Here is a 19385-nt window from a genome sequence, read left to right on the forward strand (position 1 = left end):
CAGAGCACTCAGAGCATTCGGGTTTCAGGGGAGCTTCGGAACTCAAATACCTTCAGTGCTAGGACATGGTGCTGGCAGCAGGGGCAGACAAGCATCATGACAGGACTTGGAATTTAGTTTTCTACCTAAAAGTGCTCCAAGCCAAACTTGCTGGTTATCTAACCCTGGCTTAGTTTGTACTCCTGGCCTAGAGAACACATTTCACTCACAGGGGCTGCAGTGGCACAAACTGGTGCTCTGAGATTAAGGCACCTTCTAGCTTCCCTATACAGAGTTGCAACAGAATACAGAAATGAAATCTTTAAGATGTAGGGAAGTTCAGCTATTAGTGGCCATTCTCATCAGAAATGTAGAAATTTCCTTTTAACATACACCGCCAATGATCCTCAAACAACTCAGGACAAACACTGTTGACAAAAGTCCCATACCTTCTCAGTGATTTCTCATGGACATCTCCTCACAGCACTGACTCCTTCTTCTTCACAGCACAACCAACAAACTCCAACTCTCTTGTAGCACTCATCTTATTGGACACAGCTGTGGCCTATTAAGAGCAGGCCTGTTCCTAATCTTTGGTGATTAGTACAGCTGCAACTCCTCAGGTGGGAGACTGCCTTCTGCACTATTCTCTTACATTCTATCCCTCTCCATTTCTTTTTAACATACAGCACTGATGACCCTCAAACACTAGGATCCTCAAACTCAGGACAAACACCAGTTCTTAATAAGAGTCATCACGTTGGTTGTAATTCACTATAGGACAGTAGCTCACCAGCAGGATATTTACATATATTGCTCACTCTGGTTTTGAGGTCCGACTTCACTATCCTTGTGATGCTGCAGTGGTAAATCAGAATGAACTGTTCTGAACTACCAGAAAATTAGCTCTCTAGGATATTTTCTATCAAAGTTAGGCAATAATGAATGCAAAGACATGGGCTATATGTCAGAAATGCAAATGGTCTGGCTAAATCAGTTCTATCAATGGTGTTAAAAGGCATAACACAGCTTTGTACTCATGACTTCTTGAGAAAACAGGAAAAAAAAGTAAATAATGCAATTTCCGTCTGGAAAAGAAAATGTTGTGGTATACTTTGTGGTACAAAAGAGTGAAGTAGGCAATCAATAGAAAAAGAAAGCTGTTCTAGATGGGCAGGTGGTTGTTCTACACAGCTCCTGGATTTGGAGGAATAGTTTTGTCACTGCATTTAAAGTGGAAGAGGAGGAAGAGTGAGAGAGAAATTTTATGTTTGCTGGCCAGCTAGGACACAAAAAAATAGGAAGATGACTAATAAAAATTTGAGTCCTATGCATATGAAAACAAAATCACAAATTTATTTTAGTCATAGAAAAATAAACATCTGGAATTTCTCACTAAAAGAATTACACTTTAAAGCAGTCTATATCCTTAAGTATGTCATGCCATTATACCTCCTTCAAATAATCATATTAAAAGAAATTAGGGGCCAGAAGCATTTGTAATAATTAGAAGAGTGAGTGGCTTATGAAATCCACAGATCAAAATGTTTAAATGTTAAAACAACCACAGTGTACCTTCTCCTCATACATCAAAATAAACATCACGATCTTGTGGCCAACCAGTAGGTGCCAGCTAATCACTTGCTTTACAGTCATTTTCTCTTCCCCAAACACTAAGGAAAAACCCATCTGATGCTGGACCTGGCCACCTCAAGTTCATCTTTCTTCTCCCAAAAGCAGTCTTTACAAATAGACTTTCATCAAAGCAAGGACCCATGTCATTCATTCGACTGAAGCCTCCCACTGATGTTCAGCTTAGGCTTTCACTGAAATGAGAAGCTGTAAAGCCTTAGCTAAAAATATTGATGGGTAATGTCACTCTTTCCTTCAGTGAATGAAAAAACAACTTTCCTGCTTCTGGCCTGCAGTCAGGGTTTCTTCCTCCCCACTTTGCTGAAGCTGGGCAAAACCATCACTGTGACCACACATAACAGATATGTTAGAGGACAGTATCCACACACAAAAGTAAATTCCTCTATACTTCTCTATGTCTGCCCTTATAAAATAGCAATAAGAATCCACACTCTCCTTTCCTTGTTGCCATTACTTCTCTTTCAGAATCTGTTCTTGTCTCCATTTTATTCCTATATACCTTACAGAAAGAGCAAACATGTATTTGAAAGCAAAATACCTGTAACTATGGATGTCACCCATGACAGCAAGTAAAATATACCCTTTCTGACTGTAACTTACATTCACCTGCTCCTGTGGTGATGATGCCACTCAGTAGTGGTGCCATCAAATATTTCCAGTCAGTCTCCATCCTTTAAACAAAGACACTATACTCTCTCAGATCACATTTTAATTGTTTACTGCCTTTTTTTTTTTTTTAATAACTGTGGACCCAGCCTTAAAAAATGTCTTCACTTAGAATTTTTGAAGCAGCAAGCACAAGCAGCATTCTCAGAAACCTCTTTTTCCCTTGTAAGCTACTCTCCACCAAGTAAGCCAGGAAAACACAGTAACTATACAAAACACTATTCATCAGTAGTGTAGGATATTTTTAGTATTGTAACATCCACAGATGTTTATACTGACCATATAAAATGTGGAAGTCAATATCCACCATTATTACAAAACTTTCACACAGAAGTTTTACAGAGTTTATTTTTAAAATTATGCAGCGCATTTAAAGTATTGGACTGGCACCTGACATCATAGGAACAGAAATGCAATACAGATTATTGCTGTAAACCTAAATAAATAAACCATACAAACTCATTTGAGTTAACTACATTTCAAAGGGGGAATATTTATCCCCCCCAGTCTCTATGAATGTTTTTATTTCTTTCTTAACTATTCCACACAAGCATAAAAAGGGGTTCAATCACCACTATACAGTAACTTGGTAAGAGAACACTACTTGTCAGTGAAGGTGGTTCAGTGGGGCAGCCCCTAGAACGGCTACCCCAGAGAGCACTGAACTCTGCAAGATGCTTCTGTTCTGAAAGGAACAGAAGTCAGGGACATCAGAGCAATGGGACCTTACTTCCTGCAAACTGAATGGTAACTGCACTGTCTCTCACTGTTATTAAAGTAAATAAAATATAAATAGGTTTCTAAAAAGCACCTAAATCCTGCCACTTACTGAGCCCTGGTCTCAGCTGCTGCCCAGCTTCCAGGGATGCCTTGCCTGCTGCCTGCAGAGGGCTGTGCAGCCTTAGTGCCCCTTTCCACCTATGCAGCAGCAGCTCCACCAGTGCCAGCAGGCAGGGCAGGAAGCAGAGCAGCAGAAAAAAGTTAAGGAGTATGAACAAGCCTGGAAAACAGGAGCCTGATATTCCCTGGCAGCCATGCACACAGCCAGTCACCAGGGCATGCCAACTCACCAGCTGTGGGAAGTACAGCTCCTTCTCCACCTCCTTCTCTGAGCATCCTGGCACGGAAAGCTTCTGTCCTTGGGTGGGAGGGAGAGCAGGCACAGCAGCAGGATATGTGCTGTGGAGCACAGCAGCAGGGAGGGTTTTAGAGGGGCTGATGAGGTGGGAGGGTGAGCTGCATTGGCTGCACCTGGGCCATGAAAGACCATAGCTGCCTGTCTCAGTGGAACTTCCAAGAGCCAGATGCAGCAGGTCCCCAGGAGTGGACAGCAGGCTGGCTTGGTCCCTGTGGGAAGAGGCATGGGCAGGCTGGCTCTTTCTGGAAAGGGACTACAGGCCTGTTCTCATAAAACATGAGGGGACTGGAGGAATTTTGTGGTAAGTGACACTGGTGAGTGTCTGAGTTGACTGAGTAGAAACTCACAGCAAAGGACTCGCCCCTACAAGGACACAGGGAGCAAGGGAAAATGGGTTTGCAAACTTGTTTATTTTTATTCCATCTTACCCAGCAGATCTGAGGTTTTCCTATTTTACAGGTCATCTAGGTCTAATAAAAGTCAGATTTAAAAATTATAAAGCCTTGGAGTTTTGGAAAGGAATAGGGCTTGGCTATTGTGTCTGTGAGATGATCACAAGCCCTACTTCCTGTATCAGTTTACTTAGCAAAATGGGCTTGGGCAGAAAATCAATAAAGCAGCAACAACTTTCAAAATTACTCAGTCTGATCTGAAAAAGCATGGACTCCCAGAAGGGACAAGCCCCAAAACAATGTGCAATGTATTGTTCTAGGGAAACAAAACAAGCATAGAAAAAAGAAAATCAATATTCCTTCAGCCATAAGTAATTTTGTAGTATCAAATATGTGCAAATATTTGTGGCAAATGCTACTGTTTTCATAGCAGATTGGTCAGTTGAAAGTGTTTGGAGCTGGTGTACTAGAAAGTTCACTGTTTATTTCTCTATTTAGGTCACTGTCTCACTTTACAGATACTACTCAGCATGAATACAAATGGATTATGAGCCTTTTTCTACTGAGTCCTGTGCTGCATAATGCTCCCTATTATGGGTTCCCCCTTTGGAACTGAAATGGGAAGAAATTTAGAGAGACTGTATTTCTACTGTTGAACTCCCTCAACATGTCTGCAGCTTTGGAAGACTCAAAGGAAAATTTTTTATGCAGTCACAGGGCTGGTTACAGGAAAAGGCAAGATGTGCTATAGGGAGTCTCCTTGCTCACCCCTGTGAATGTACAAAGACAGGAGGACAAGTTTACCACTTTTCCCCATTGTTCCCATTCTGCAAGGCAGCTCTTTGCTGGTGAGAGATTTCATGCATCATGTAACTGCAGCAGTGTAAAGTCAGGCATGTGTCCCAATGAGACATGCCATAATCCTTCCACACACTCAACCTTCACACATTTGGATGTCCTGCATCCTTTCATGAAGGTGCAGAGAAACCATTATGATCTGCACTTTAGAACCATGGACTAACCAATGGACTCTCTATGTGTAAGCAAGCCCTCAAATTGTCTACAATGGTTAGGGTAAAACTGAGATGTAATTTAAGTTAACACCAGGCCTCTTCATATCAGTTCCTACTTTAAAAGTAATCAGTAATATAACATGGAGATTACATGAGACATTTTAACTACCTTATTTGTTAAACTTTTTGTGGGAAACAGTTTGATTCAACAGCATTAACATTCTCAACAACTGTGTGTCACAAATCTCCTGACTTGTTTAATATAGAAGCAATTTTCTTTTTGTGGAGAGAGATGAAGGCAAAACAAAATGTTAGAAAAAGACACTGCAGGCAAAGGCACCTTGCATGTAATTCACTTTTTAAGGAGAGGATGAAACAAAAAACAAGGAAACCACACCATTAGTCACGCCATCACATACTACAAAGCTTCAGGCTGCCCCATGAGTCAGATGCTTGACTAGGTGGGATGCACTGGTGCTGCCTGCAGAAGCCTGACACACTCTCTGCTGGCAGTCTTGGCTCTTAATGGCTTTCTTCCTCGAGCTACATTAAAGAGCAGGTAAGTTTTTTGGAAGCTTAGATGGTGTCTGTATGCAAATGCCAAATACCCAGAGGAGAGAAGCCTTTGGAGAATGGACCCAGAGTACTCATTATCATAGAAATCTCAACATTTTGTTCCAGTCCCACTAATTCTGATTGTATCCTTTTATCATGCCTGAAAGGAGAAGGTGATCAGAGAATACTATCAGAGAGGCTAGAAAATACCTTCAGAGGCTATAGATCCATTAAGAAAGACTCATTTTTAAAGGGATTTCAGAAAAAGCAATAAAGAAAAAAAAAGATTATTTAAGTAAAAGGATACTTCATGGATAACATTACTTTTATAATCAAAAAGGCAGCAAATCCACTATGTTTTCTAGATGGAAAAAAAAAAAAAAGCAAACCGACAGCAGGGAAGCCTCACAAGAGAGCTACAGCCTACGGAATTGCCAGCATCATTTAAGGCTGGGAAGAGTTGAGAGATACATGTCAAAGTAAAATTGTATTTTCCTACAGGGATGGGATACAGAAAGAAAACTCTTCTGAGTGAAAGGAAGACTGCTATGAAATGGAAGAAAAAATAATTAAAAGGGAAAACTTTTTACCTCAATAACTCATTAAAAGTGCTGGGAGCTGGGACAGCAGAGTAGGTTGATTATTTTTGTGTTCCTTTGGGGGGGGGGGCTTGTTTGTCTTTAACAAACTTCAGAAGTATTTGGAAGCAATGCTAAAATAAAAGTTTACAGGGGAGATAATTGAACTATTTCAGTACTGACCCATGAAATTTCTAGAACTGTTTTAGAACATGGGAAATAAAATATGGTCAGAAATATAAATTGTGATGAAAATTTTGTTTTCAGTCTTGGTTTTTGTCAGAGGAGGGCACTGGAAGCAGGAAGAAGTGCACACAAAATTTTATTATTTTCATAGAGGTGCAATAGTTGCTTTCCTGGGTATGTCTCTCAGCTTGTTCAGAAGAAGCAGACAAAAGAAAGATTCAGATTCTTAGTACAGGAATATTTTATTTTGTAAGCACCCACCTATTCCTCTCTGTTGTTATCTTATTGCACAAGTTCCATACCTTCTCAGTGATTTCTCATAGGCAGCTCCTCACCCAGCTAACCCACTCTTTTGTAGCACTCAGCTTCTTATTGGACACAGCTGTGGCCTGTTAAGGGCAGGCCTGTTCCTAATCTTTGGTGATTGGCACAGCTGCAGCTCCTCAGGGGTGAGACTGCCTTCTGCACTATTCTCTTTACATTCTATCCCTCCTCATTTCTTACTAATACTCTAAGCTCCTGCGCCTTAGGCTCCTCATACGAATGTTGCTGTGTCCTACAACTTGGTTGTTTTTTTCTATTCTGCAGCAGCTTTTTATCTTTGCAAGTTCAAACAAAGAGAAAGAGCATTAAAATGTGCCATTTCCATTAGAAACTTATACTCTTATCTATATCTAAATGAGTTAGTTGAATTTTGGTTTCTTGCATTTCAGCCATAATAAATTTCAGTAGCTCTCAGAGCTCTTAGCTCTTGCTTACCTTAAAAACTATTGCAAACAGAGTTGTTTAGAGGTGAAAGACTTAGGTACTAGACAGTACAATTGATTTGAGTGCAAATAATTATATCTTGGTAATCAGTTTCAATGGTGGTTTCCAAGAGTTCCTATCAAAACTAGAATGGAATTAAACAGTTCTGTGATGAATTGCAACACAGTTTAATCAATTAAACTTTTTTAGAGTATGTGGGGGTTCTGTTTGGTGGGCTCTAGATAACAGGAACAAATATTAACATGAAATAAGAGCTTGATATTGTTCCTTTCTCCTTACATCCGATTAAAATAAGCCTTAGTGGACTCCAGCCAAGCTTTTGAAAGCACTTTGTTTTGGCACTGAAGATTTGTACTGGGTTTGGCAAAAAAGATAATTTGTTCTCACATTCAATAGACGTATTCAGTTTCCTTTCTCTTCCAAGGAAATGTTGATGCCAGATGCTTAGATGTGGCTAAGTGTTTCCATTTCCAAAAATGCATAGCTGAATTTTGTACAGAATTTCCATTTTATCCTAAAAAATCCACTGAAATAATTTATTTAATGTTAGAATTAATCCTGTGATCTACACTTAATCCTGTTAAGTATAGTGGGCATTCAGGGCATTAGGTTTTCTTCCCAGTTTGCTGATTCAGCCAGTGTACTGCCTATATTTCTTTATTTTAGCTATAGTGTATTTCCTTTTCTTTAATAACTTGTAAGTAATCTGTAGTCAGCAGGAAGAAATGGCCTTAGTGTAAAAAAGAGTGTCCTTCTAGCTACCTTTTAGTCAGTATCTTACACTCTTAAGTATATTTTCTTTTAAAATTTTGGTGAAACAGTGATGAAACTTGGAAAATAGATAACAGTCATGAGTTTGGTTTTTCTTCTATTTGATTTATTACCACTGGTTAAGATCTAAATTTCTATACTCCAATAATCAGCATTTTTTGCTGATTATGGGGGAGATACACATGCTCTTAGTACTTGAAAACTATAGTCTTCAATTCTGCAGTAGAGAATATTTTTTCAACCTAAGACACAATTTGTTGAGCAGTGTTAAACTGAAACATCAGAATAGCATGAACTCAAGGTAAAGTTTGGTTTTCTTAAATATTCAATAGTGTCATTCTATGTTCCCTTGCATCTGTAGCTAACATGTATGCAGAGAACTGGAAATTCAACATCAGTATTTAAAACAATACAGCTATTCAACAATAATTATTGAAAAAAAAACAGTGCTTTTTAAATCCCAGAGTAAAAGTCTTCAAACAGACATGACAGTAGTAGACTAATGATCATGGAAAGTAGTGCAGCCAGCATTATGATTGTTTTCATGGCTGAAAAAACATAGTATGTAACAGTTGATGCCTATGCCATGAAATAGATATAACAAGTTCTAAAAGACTGGTGGAAGGGAATGAAGGAGATCCTTCACTGTATTCTCATTTCCTTTCTAAGCTTCCAGTTCCATTCTTGGTTTTAACCTCTGTTCAAGTGCAATACAGCTGAATACAAATGGGCTAAGACATCAAATGAGTGTAATTTGCAAGCACAATCACTTCCAGTCAGAGGTATGTCTGATTCACACAAGCACTTGTGTTCCAGAAGGTGATGCACCACTTTTTACATATTGTTCATATGTAGCCCATAGTTTGTCACATCACTACTCTTAAGTTATTACTGTTGGAACTACCTAGGAAGAAGATTATCAATATGAAGCATTCTCCAGGGCTATATATACCTATCAGAATATTAGTAACATCAGTCTCTGTAGCATCCTGTCTCAGACAATACAGGAAATGTTCAGTTTTTTCAAAATTTTTGTTTGGACTGACTAAAAATGAAATTCTGCTTAAACATCTGTATTAAAGTCCTCATTTCACAGAAACTGATGGACTTACATTTTCATAAAACTCTAATCTCTAAACTATGAGATCAAATTACTTGAAAATATATTTGATCAATTATTTGTGAATAGCTGGTCTGAATAAAATAAGAATAGAGTTCCCTTCCTTGTTCTAACAGCTGAACTTACAATAGTGTTTTGGTTTAAGAAAAGGAAAACAAAACCCTTCAGAATGCAATTCTGAGGAAGAGATAAAAGTTGCACACCATAAAAAAACTGACTTCACGTTGTCTTTATTATGCTTATTAAAATATTAAAAACCCACTAATTTTTAGCAGATGATATTTCACTATTTTAGCTGTTTTGTTTTGTTTTTTTTTCATAGAAGTCCCACATGGAACATTCATGCATTATATTTTAATTTGAGACTAGGTTTATATTTTAATTTTATAACAGTCTTGGGTGTGTGTACCCCTGTTGTAGCTAATGAAGAACCATACAGACTGGACACAAAACCATCAGAAGGTTAGTTTAATTTGTCATATCAGCAGGTCAGAGGAAAAAAAAGGGGCAACAACCATGCAACCCTCCCCACACTTTTATCTGGTCAGAGTCATGCACAAAACACCAACTTTCTCCAGCACAAGCCATCAGAGCCTGAGCCTTGAACAGTTTGGGGCCCATTCACGTCATCATCTCCTACACCAGCCAGACAGTTTAGTTCTGCAGCCAGACCACAATTTCCACTACTCCTGGGCAGAATCTCAACTGCACTGAAGTCAAGCTTGCTGTGCATGTAGTGACAGATGGTCACTGAATACATTCTGAAGATTTCTAAAATCTGTAAGGCACTCTGTCTCAGAGAATCCATTCTTGGCACTGGAAAATGCATAGAACCAGTAATATATGACGTACACAAGTAGTTTGAAGCCCTACAAATGGCCAATTGGGCTATTATTCAACATACAGCGTAATAGAAAATTCTACTTTGAAAAGTATACTTTAATAATGTGAATAAGAAACTCTAGCAAACAATGAAAGACAAGTTACTTAAACTGAAGCATAAGAACATAAATAAGTCAGCCACCCTTCCCCCAAAGCACTGTGATCAGAATTCATCTTCCCCTTTCTTTGTTCAGAAATTAAATATGTAGATTTGATCTTTCTAAATGACACAAGAGGAGTCTATTTTCTGTAAACAACAGGAAAAGTGCAGAAGTAAATTCTGTAGTCACAAAGGATGATACTGAAGATTTCTGCTATCAAAAATATCCCACCAGTAAAAATTAAATTATCTTGAATACCAAGGCTATGTTGAAACAAATATGACAAATACAAGACTAATGGGGTGAATCTGACACACACATTCAGGCTAACTCTAATTTCTTGGCTCAGATCCTCGTGGCAACAAACAGTAATTTTAGAATGGGTTGTAAAATCTGAAGTAGTTCTCAGTAGACAGAGCTTTTTCATTAAGATTGCATTAGACTGGTGGAACCTGAGCTAGGTAAAGTCAAGTCTGCAGAAGTGCAGCAATGTATCCACATATTCTTCAGAATAAAATTACAAAGACATAAAAGTCTCCCTCCATCTCAAGACCAGATTTGGTTACTCATGCAAACATGCATTGGTAATGTCTTGAGAGCAAATGCATTCCCAAACAAGGATTAAACAGAGATTTCTGTTAAATACAATATCAACTTTGTGCAATATATTTCAAGTTCTTGATTTAAGAGGAGAAATTAGATGGGAAAATGTGTCAGCTTCAGTCACAGTGGAACAAACCTTACCAGGACAAAGTATAATAAATGCAGCTTCAGAAGTTTGAGATTACTCAGTTTTAATAAGAAGTTTTTTGAAGACTAAAAGACTGAGGTTACACAGCTTTCTTGGGTGAAGCCAATGTTAATGAAAACCAAAGGGAAGTTATAAGGAGTAGTTCCCAGGCATTTTGTTCTTCTAATATTTAGAATTTGCAAACACTTTATGAATAATTTTGTAGGTCAGTATTTTCTCTTTACTTCTCTTCTATGAAAGCAACACACCTACGCATCCTTCTAGATACATATAAAGGACTTTCAAATAATAAAGTGTGTTTGGAAAATTCTTTTGTGTCTTTTTTATTTCTGTACTCTTTAAAATTTCTCTTAAATGTCTTTTAAACTTTTGTATGATCAAGCGGAAGGTATTTGTCACAGGCATAGGTGTACCAAAGTCATATGCTTACATTAGTGAAAAGGGGATTTAAAACATCATTCTAACCAATTAAAATATTTTTAATCAAATATTAACATACATTTTTAGTCTTTTGATAGCCATATAAGCTAAATTCTTCATGCACATTAACCGAAACTTTGAATAGGTATTTTCACAAAATACTTCTCATCTTTGCAACATTACCTTAATGACTGTTTATGATACTTTTTTATGGCATTCTAAGACTTTGTAGGACCCACTGAAATCCACAACCTCACAGCATGTAATAATTACAAAAGTATTCAAAAATCAAACACACTGATAGTTCTTTTAATCCTGTTTTGTCCAATGAATGGCTCTGAAATCAGGTTTTTGTCATATATTTCCACATACATCTTCATGCTAAACAAGTTTTAGCTTACATGCGAGCACATTGAAGTTAGTACTGTAGACCTAGTCAAATATGCAAGATGATTTCTACAAAATTATTATTATACCTACAGAAATCTAGTATAAATTATGGATTGATATTGTAGAAAAAGTGAACATACACACAAATCAATATTAGGAAGCAAAAATTGATGCAATGCAATGCAGAAATAATAGATTCTTTCCTTGCATTGTGTTTTAAAGAAAACCCAAATGGTTATGGTATTTTTAGTTAAATTAAACACTTTCTAAATATAAGTTTATACCATGCATTGTCATGGACAACTCTTCCAAAACTCTTACATGAAAAGATATTAAGTATTTAAGAATTCAGCTACTTGCTACTCTTCAAGTTATTGTGTGAGAGTAGCTTACCACTGTTAAGTAAACATAGCATAGGTGCATAATCAAACTGAGCAGACACAGAGCACATGCATATTTAGGACTACATTTTATTTTATTCTGATTTCTCTTTAACTGCAGTTATTTGAAAAAAAAAATCTCTTCCTGGTTGGTGCATTGCTGCACATATTCTGTATTTCCTCCAAGAAATACTAGCCAGGAACTACTGATTAAGAACTTGTCTTCACTTTTTCCTGAAGCTTGCTACTCCTTGTGTTTTTAACAAACAAGTATGTTTCTTAGCTTGGTTCCCTAAGAAAGTGATATGCCAGGATCTTTCTCTTGCTCCTCTTTGGCTGTTTTCAAGAAAAAAGAAAATCCTACAATTTTTAAAGTCACTGTCCATATCCAACTAAATTTGACATTGGTAAGAAACTTTAGACTCAATGAATTTTCATTTATTTAATTAGGACAGCAGTAAGACAGATTCAAATCACCCTGGTTTTGCTCCCACTGAAGGAAAATCTAAAGGAGAGACAACAGTTACTGGACATCACATCATTCTTGCAGAGAAGAACCAATAGGTTAAAAACAATGGGACCTTAACATTTCATTTTTCTGTTTGTTTATTCAGAACGTCTGTGCTTCACAGTATTGAGACATGCAGCTTCATCAAGTAAAACAGCTAATTGTTTGAACATATTTAGTGTGTTACTGATGAACTGAACTTGCTTCCTTTACAAAGTACAGCGTTTCACTGCTGCTTGGCAGCAGAGTTACACACATTAAGGTAACTCAATAGATTAGGCAGGTTGAGAATTTTGTGAGATATTTAATTAAGACTACTTTTTTTGAACTGTTGTTGGCTGATGATCCAAACAATAGCCCTATGGCTGAGAGAGGCCATACAATTTCATCATTTTCTAAATGTATTTGTTGACAGTCTTACTGCCTCAGACACTCTTGAAGAACAGAGTATTGTCATGCAGTACAATCACAATGATCTTTAGGATCTAATTACAGTCTGAAGCAAACATGGTACACATTTTTATTCCATCGAGACTATAGTATTGCTTATCCAAAGCACTGTGTTCATTCTTAGTGTTTCAAAGCATCCACATAATTCTTTACTTCTGGAAGAGAAATTAAATACATTTCAGCTCTATAAAAGCTTAATTTGTTCACATTTAAGAAGAAACTACATTACAGTATTCCCCACTGAGCACATCTTTGCTTTTAATTGCAAAAGTGATTAGAGGTATAACTTCAAGAAAATAATTTTCTGTCATAGGGTAAAGTACAAGCAATGCCAGCTGTCACAGAGGCTGGCATTTCATCCCTCACCTGCATTATCAATACTCTGCTCCAGGATTCTTCTGAAGAGAGCTTATGATAAATGATACAGATTATATGGGAAGGCAGTTTGCAGCATGGCGTCCACAGGGAAGCAGCAGCATTCTCTTCTAGATGTCAAACATTAGCACTTCATGAGGACCAAGGTCTTCAAGATGTAAAAGGCTAGTACACTTGCTCTTTCTGACCAGGCAGTGCTGTGGCTGCTTAATATTTACTCAAAGCCACAATCACCTTCTGATCTGAGGAGCAGGTGACTTGGCAACTCTTCCATCCTGATTGCTATGCAGACACAGTCAAGAAAAGGTAGAGTACAAAAGATTAAGCAGATTCTAGTAACCCAGACAGTTTACCTTGCCCTTTTGAGAATTGGTCCAATGCATCATCATCTATCATAAATGGATTATAATATGACAGTGCTGGATCTTTAAGGTTATCTCTGCTCCAGTGCTAAATAAGAAAGATAAATCTGCAGAAACACTTAGAGCAATTGTAGTCTGTGGTAAAGGACTGGTTTCCTCTCCTAATAGGCATCCAAGCCTCAAAGTCCAATAGCTCAAATTAATCTTGTGCTGCAGAGTATGAAACATCTGTCCTGAGCCACTAAGAGCAGACCTACAAATAGATATTGTGCAAATGTCTGTTTCAAACATTTAGGCACAACCTGCTGCTGAAATAAAGTTAACAAAAAAAAATTCATATTTTGGTCAGGCATCTCAGTGTATGTTTAAAAATTAATAACGTGCAATCTTACCTTTGCATATTTCTATTAAAACAACTTCTTTATTTTCCAACATCCAGTATATTGTAAAATACAAGACTAAACCAAACTATAAAGTTAGGATACTTCTAATAGCTTTACATTAAAATAGCAAAGAATGTCAGCTTTGTTTCTGTTCTAAGACATGAGATACTGGCTTATATACTCTTAAAAAAATAGATATCATTAAAGAGCAACTACCATACTCTGTTTAATATCTGCTATAAAAATATTGACAGAAATACTGAATAAATTTAGATGCTTATACTGCATAAATTTAACTGTTGGTTGTTTTTTTTTTTCATGAGTCTACATTGTAAGATCATATTCCAGATTGATATAATCAAACTAAAGAATAATTACCTTCTTCTGAGATTTATTAAATACTATTTTCATCAGTACACATTTCTCTTCCTCTAGGGTGGTGAAATATGATCAAAAACACTAAAAGGAAATGCATGGTTGAGATTGCAGAGGCAGCTCAGGACCTTTTCTCAGCTTTTTGAGATCATATTATCTATATTTATTTATATCTATATATATAGATGTACCCAGTAATAAAACACTGAATAAGAAATTAATCAGATAAAGAGGCTGGCCAAATTAACAGAGTCCTTGATATACATAACAAGGAGGCCAATTTCTCAGGGGTAGTAGCAATTTGAAATGTAGAAATATGTGCAATCACATTGAATGTATAACAGCAATATATCCCTTCATAGCAATTTAAAGTGCTGAAAAATTACCAAGTGTGGAAATAATTATGGTAACAGAGCATTTGTGGGGAAAAAAATCCCTTGAAATAACAGCAAGCCATCAAAACAAAGTAAGATGCAGAAAAGCTTAAAAAGTAAACTAGCAATTCAAACTTTATAATTCTGCTTTTTAAAACCAGGACTGTTTAATGTTTTGGGGTATTTTAACTTTTCCTCAAAACCTAGCTTTTATCAGGTTGAATTATGAAGTTTAATTGAATGCAAACCTTTGCTATATTACCCTCAATGTAACAATTCAAACGAGTGAGATTCAGTTTATGATATCACACTGTCTTCACTGAGGCTAGGCAATGGAGATTGGCAGAGATGACATCTATCAAAAAGAAATTCACCACTAATTACTATATTTCTAAATAAAGAATAAATATTACCTGTGCCATCCAAAAATATACAAATCTGAGGGAAGTATTTTAATACCACCATTCCTTTGCTATTGCAATTAGAGAAAATTTTCTCAGGGCAAAATGTTAATTTACTGAGCATTTATTTGTCCAAATACAAGCTGATAATGAATACAGAACTGGACACTAAAAGAATTTACACCATGATCACTTTTGTAGCATGTAAATTACATTTCTGCTGAGTTTTAGAGTGTTAAATATTTGAATGGCAGTAGCATGCCGCTGTTTCCAAAAGTACACTGATATTGACACAAATGATATTGAAGTGCATAAAAGTTAGCTGCTGAAGTTAAATAAATTCAAATTTAAACTTTTTTTTTTTTTACTGTTATTGAATAACAAAATACATGCCTCTGAGGGAAGGCCTCCCAGTAGGTACATTCTCTACCTACCATTTGGGAACAACTACTGCTGTTTCTGGAATTCATTCCACACAGCTTATGCACCTGACTTAAAAGCTAGACACCTATGATAAAATGAATTAATCATCTAACTGTGTCTTAAGTCCAACCAACTTTTACTTTTGAAGATACAGGGTGAATGAAGAAGTGACTACTCCCTTTTGCTTTGAAACCAGGTGGTTAAATTATTCAGTAACTGGGAGACCAGTGCTTTGCTTTTCAGAAGAAACTCCAGTACACTTTTTCTTCATCTCAAACAACCCTAGTCATAGGGATGAAAGCTGAGTTTAAGAAAAGATTTTGCAGAGTGAATCACAGAGAACAATAAATACTGTAGAGAACCAATTAAATGGGAAATGGCAGAATAGTGTTGAAACAAGTAAAGATAAAGATATAACATGAACAGAGGAACCTTGAATTAGATACTAGATGCTGCATTTGGCAAAGCACCATAAGTTATATTCAAGCTGGCTAAATCAGCTAAAAACTTGTCCTTTAGATGAACTTTGCTCATTATAATGTGAAAAACACACCTCTAAATCTTATGCTACCCACCTTCAATTAAAGGTCTCTATTCACTGAACATGCAGATTAAATTTAAGATGCATTGTACCTTTAAGTGAGTGAGTGAGCAAAAGATCGTTCAATAACTATTAAGCAGGCATATATTTAGAAATTAGATAAGCCTGTACTGATGTATCTTGAAAGTATAAATATGCTGCTTGGCTGTAACTAGGTGTGTTAGCTTTGTGCATTTACCTCCTAACATTCCCTCTCTGCAGAGAGTAAAATAATAAACAAATATCTCAGCACTTTCTGTGACTCAGCTTCTTGGATACCAGAGAGAACCCATTTTTGTGACAATATGCCTGTAGGCTACTTTGAGGGAAAAGAAAAGCTATCCTGTCACTAAACAAGAGAGAAATGTGATTGCAATCTAGCTGTTAGCCCACTGCTTTAAGGAGCAGGGGAATCAGGCTCTGGTTTTTCTCCCTGCTCTCTGGAATATCCCCTCTCCCTAATCCCCCTCTGACTCTTTGAAAGCTGCAGGTCATGAAAAGGTTAGAAACATTAATTGTTTCATTATTGATATTGATAAATCCATGTCAGGGGTAAAGGAGAAAAGGAGTTAAACAGAAATATGAAAGACCTTCAGATTTCTGTGCTTGGTTGTAGAACATTGTCGCGCCATTGTCTGATGTATTTAACAAAATTGCTGTGGAGAAGAACTTGGTAAAAATGAGCACAATATGACTAAGCTTTCTGAACAGTAATTGGTAGGCTTAGTGTGAAAGCTCTAAGCTTCAGCTGAAGTATGGAACCTGGCCATTCAAACTTTCAAGGTAATTTTCTTTATTTACTGGCACCAGTTTTCTGTGGAATTTTTAATCAGTTGCTATAGAAATGCCTACATGAATAGCTCTGCAGCCCAGCTGTGGAGACAGTCTCAAAGCAGTATCCCTGTTGCCATATGTTATTGTTTAACTGAATGCCAAGATTTACTTGGTCCTGTAAGTTCAGAAGCCACCTCACCAGATATATTTTTGCCTTATAACAGAAAGGTTTCATAGAAGTATTTTTCACATTCTAGTATGAGTAATGGACAAAAATTTAATTAAATAATTGGCAAAAACAAGTGTGCCTGTTCATATTCCTAATCTTCTGTCCCCAGTATCTTTCACTTTTTAGAATTTATTTCTCCAAAGAACAGATCAATAATGAAATTATGATTGGATGTATTGAGCAAGAAAGGAAATACTCCACAAGAATGTAATTCAGGGAAAGAGATTAAATGAATCCTGATGGAACAGATCTGGAGCACTACAGCACAGGTAGCATGGTATGAGAGAAAATATTAATATATAGAAGTGGCTTTAGAACAACCTCATACATCAGAACTGCAATAATCTCTCTTAAACCAAATCCAAAACCCCATAACTAAAAGCACCCCTTTTCAATGGAAAGTTGAAGATCACAAAGAAAGCACAAGCTATGCCCACATCAGTTCTAATAGAGTGAACACTCAAGTTCATATTAAGCCATTTAAGATATTTAACAAGCTCACCACTGCACTGTGGTTTGTTAATGAGCTAAGAATTGCCAAAGTTTTATTCTGAATTTTTACCAATATATGACTATTTTTAAGTAATTCCTTGATGAAAATGTGGCTTTTACTCAACCAAAACAAAATAACAGATGATAATAATAGCACTTGGAAGTTTCATTAGTGCAGGTTCTCTAGACTAAGCTGCTTTTGCATTGAAAAGTTGGAATTCCCACAATTAAGTAGAATAAAACCAAAAAGTACACAAACACAAAGGAAATGTCATATTTTACCTTATCCAGAACAATATCACACGATATTAATATTTTAAAAAGTAATTAAAAAAACCTCCTTCCTTTAGAAGAGTCAATATACAGGCATAACAGAAGTTGAGAATTTGAGAAGTAAATTATGGAAACATCAGCAAGTTTGCCTACTGAGGATAGATAATTTCATACAAGTGGTACTTGATACTTCTGTAGTATCTATACGAATATGTGTGTATGTTTATAGTACATTTTATATATGATAGATTATGTTTTTGAACAGTAGATTTGACAAAAAAAACCACTGTAATTTTATAGGTGCAAAGATGGGATATCCTTTAATGATAATTTTTTTATATATTTAACATATGAATAAATGTAATATATTAAAAAACTGAAAAAACAAACCTAGATTCTTTCCAATTTGGATAGTCAGATTATTCTGGCTCTCTCCATGGCAATTTATAAGAATTTTCTCATTGCATGTCCTTTTTGCAGAAGGGTATAAAACTGATGGCACATGACTTTCGTAAGACAAAAATGAAGGGCAAGACACTATCATTTTCAAGGCATGAACAATTTATTATTCCATATTCTTCTATAGCATATATTTCAGTCTGATTCTCTTGAACTGAAGGTATTGAGGAAAACTGAAGAGCTTAATTTCAAAGGTTCTTGAAAATCCATGGCAATTTTTAAGACAGACTGTGCCGAAACTTTTATTTCATAATCCAGTGGTTTTGTTATTAGACTCAAAACTGTGCACATGGAAACAAGCATATAAATGCATGATGATATTCTCCCTCAGCAATTACCCCTTTTTCCTGTTACTGTTGCTCAGTTATTTCTTACGCAATTCTGACCATATCTTTGGCTCCACACTGTTTGGGGTTTTTCCTGTATTTTCTTACTTCATCTGTTTATATCAATGGACCCAAGAAAAATTGTGATATTTTTTCCCCCATGGTCATATTTTGTGGCTCCTAAATCTTAAGAAATAGTTTTTGTGCTCCAGAAAAAATTTATTCTTACTAGACTTCTGTGAACAGTAGAATACCTGCTAAGAAGTTCATTGTAAAAGACAGTTTTACAGCAGTATCTAAAATTACCATTTCCTTTTATTAGGTTGGTTGGAGACACACAAAATTGAAACTAAATATTTTGTTGAAACTTGTCAATTAATCAGTGCAGATCTTTGCTTTGCTATTTCACCACAGTCTCCTTGGGGAGCTGGAAATGTACAGAAGCACAATGTCTGTGTACAGCACATGCAGGAAAAATATTATGTTCTGCATCATACAGTCAGAATTAATTAGCTTCCTCAATTCTTAAAATATTTATGTGGCCTCTGGGTTGTCTTTGCTGGCTGGCCCAGTAAGCTCTAAGGGAATAGTGTCTGTCAAATGGTAGGATTCCTGGCTACCTCAGCTACTGAGGTCACATTTTGTAAAACTAGGCGGAAACAAACTAAAGCATTGAGATTTACTGAAATTTTGAAATTAAATAATTTCTGTGAATCTCATTACAGATGAGAATTCCTATTTATACGTACTGCCAAACAGAGATGCTTTAAACTGCAAGAGATCTCTGGGAAGAAAATACACTGCTCATTTTATGTTTCATGTTTCTCTAGTCTTCCTGTGAACCTGCAGATGAAATGA

General features: G+C 36.4%; 1 protein-coding gene across 1 annotated transcript in view; it reads right to left on the reverse strand.

Annotated features, from left to right (window-relative positions):
* Positions 1 to 19385, reverse strand: part of SGCZ (sarcoglycan zeta) — a 394721-nt gene that overhangs the window by 248459 nt on the left and 126877 nt on the right. The window lies entirely within an intron of this gene.

Source organism: Zonotrichia leucophrys, chromosome 4 (genome assembly GCF_028769735.1).
Source record: "Zonotrichia leucophrys gambelii isolate GWCS_2022_RI chromosome 4, RI_Zleu_2.0, whole genome shotgun sequence".
Classification (NCBI taxonomy): Eukaryota; Metazoa; Chordata; class Aves; order Passeriformes; family Passerellidae; genus Zonotrichia; species Zonotrichia leucophrys.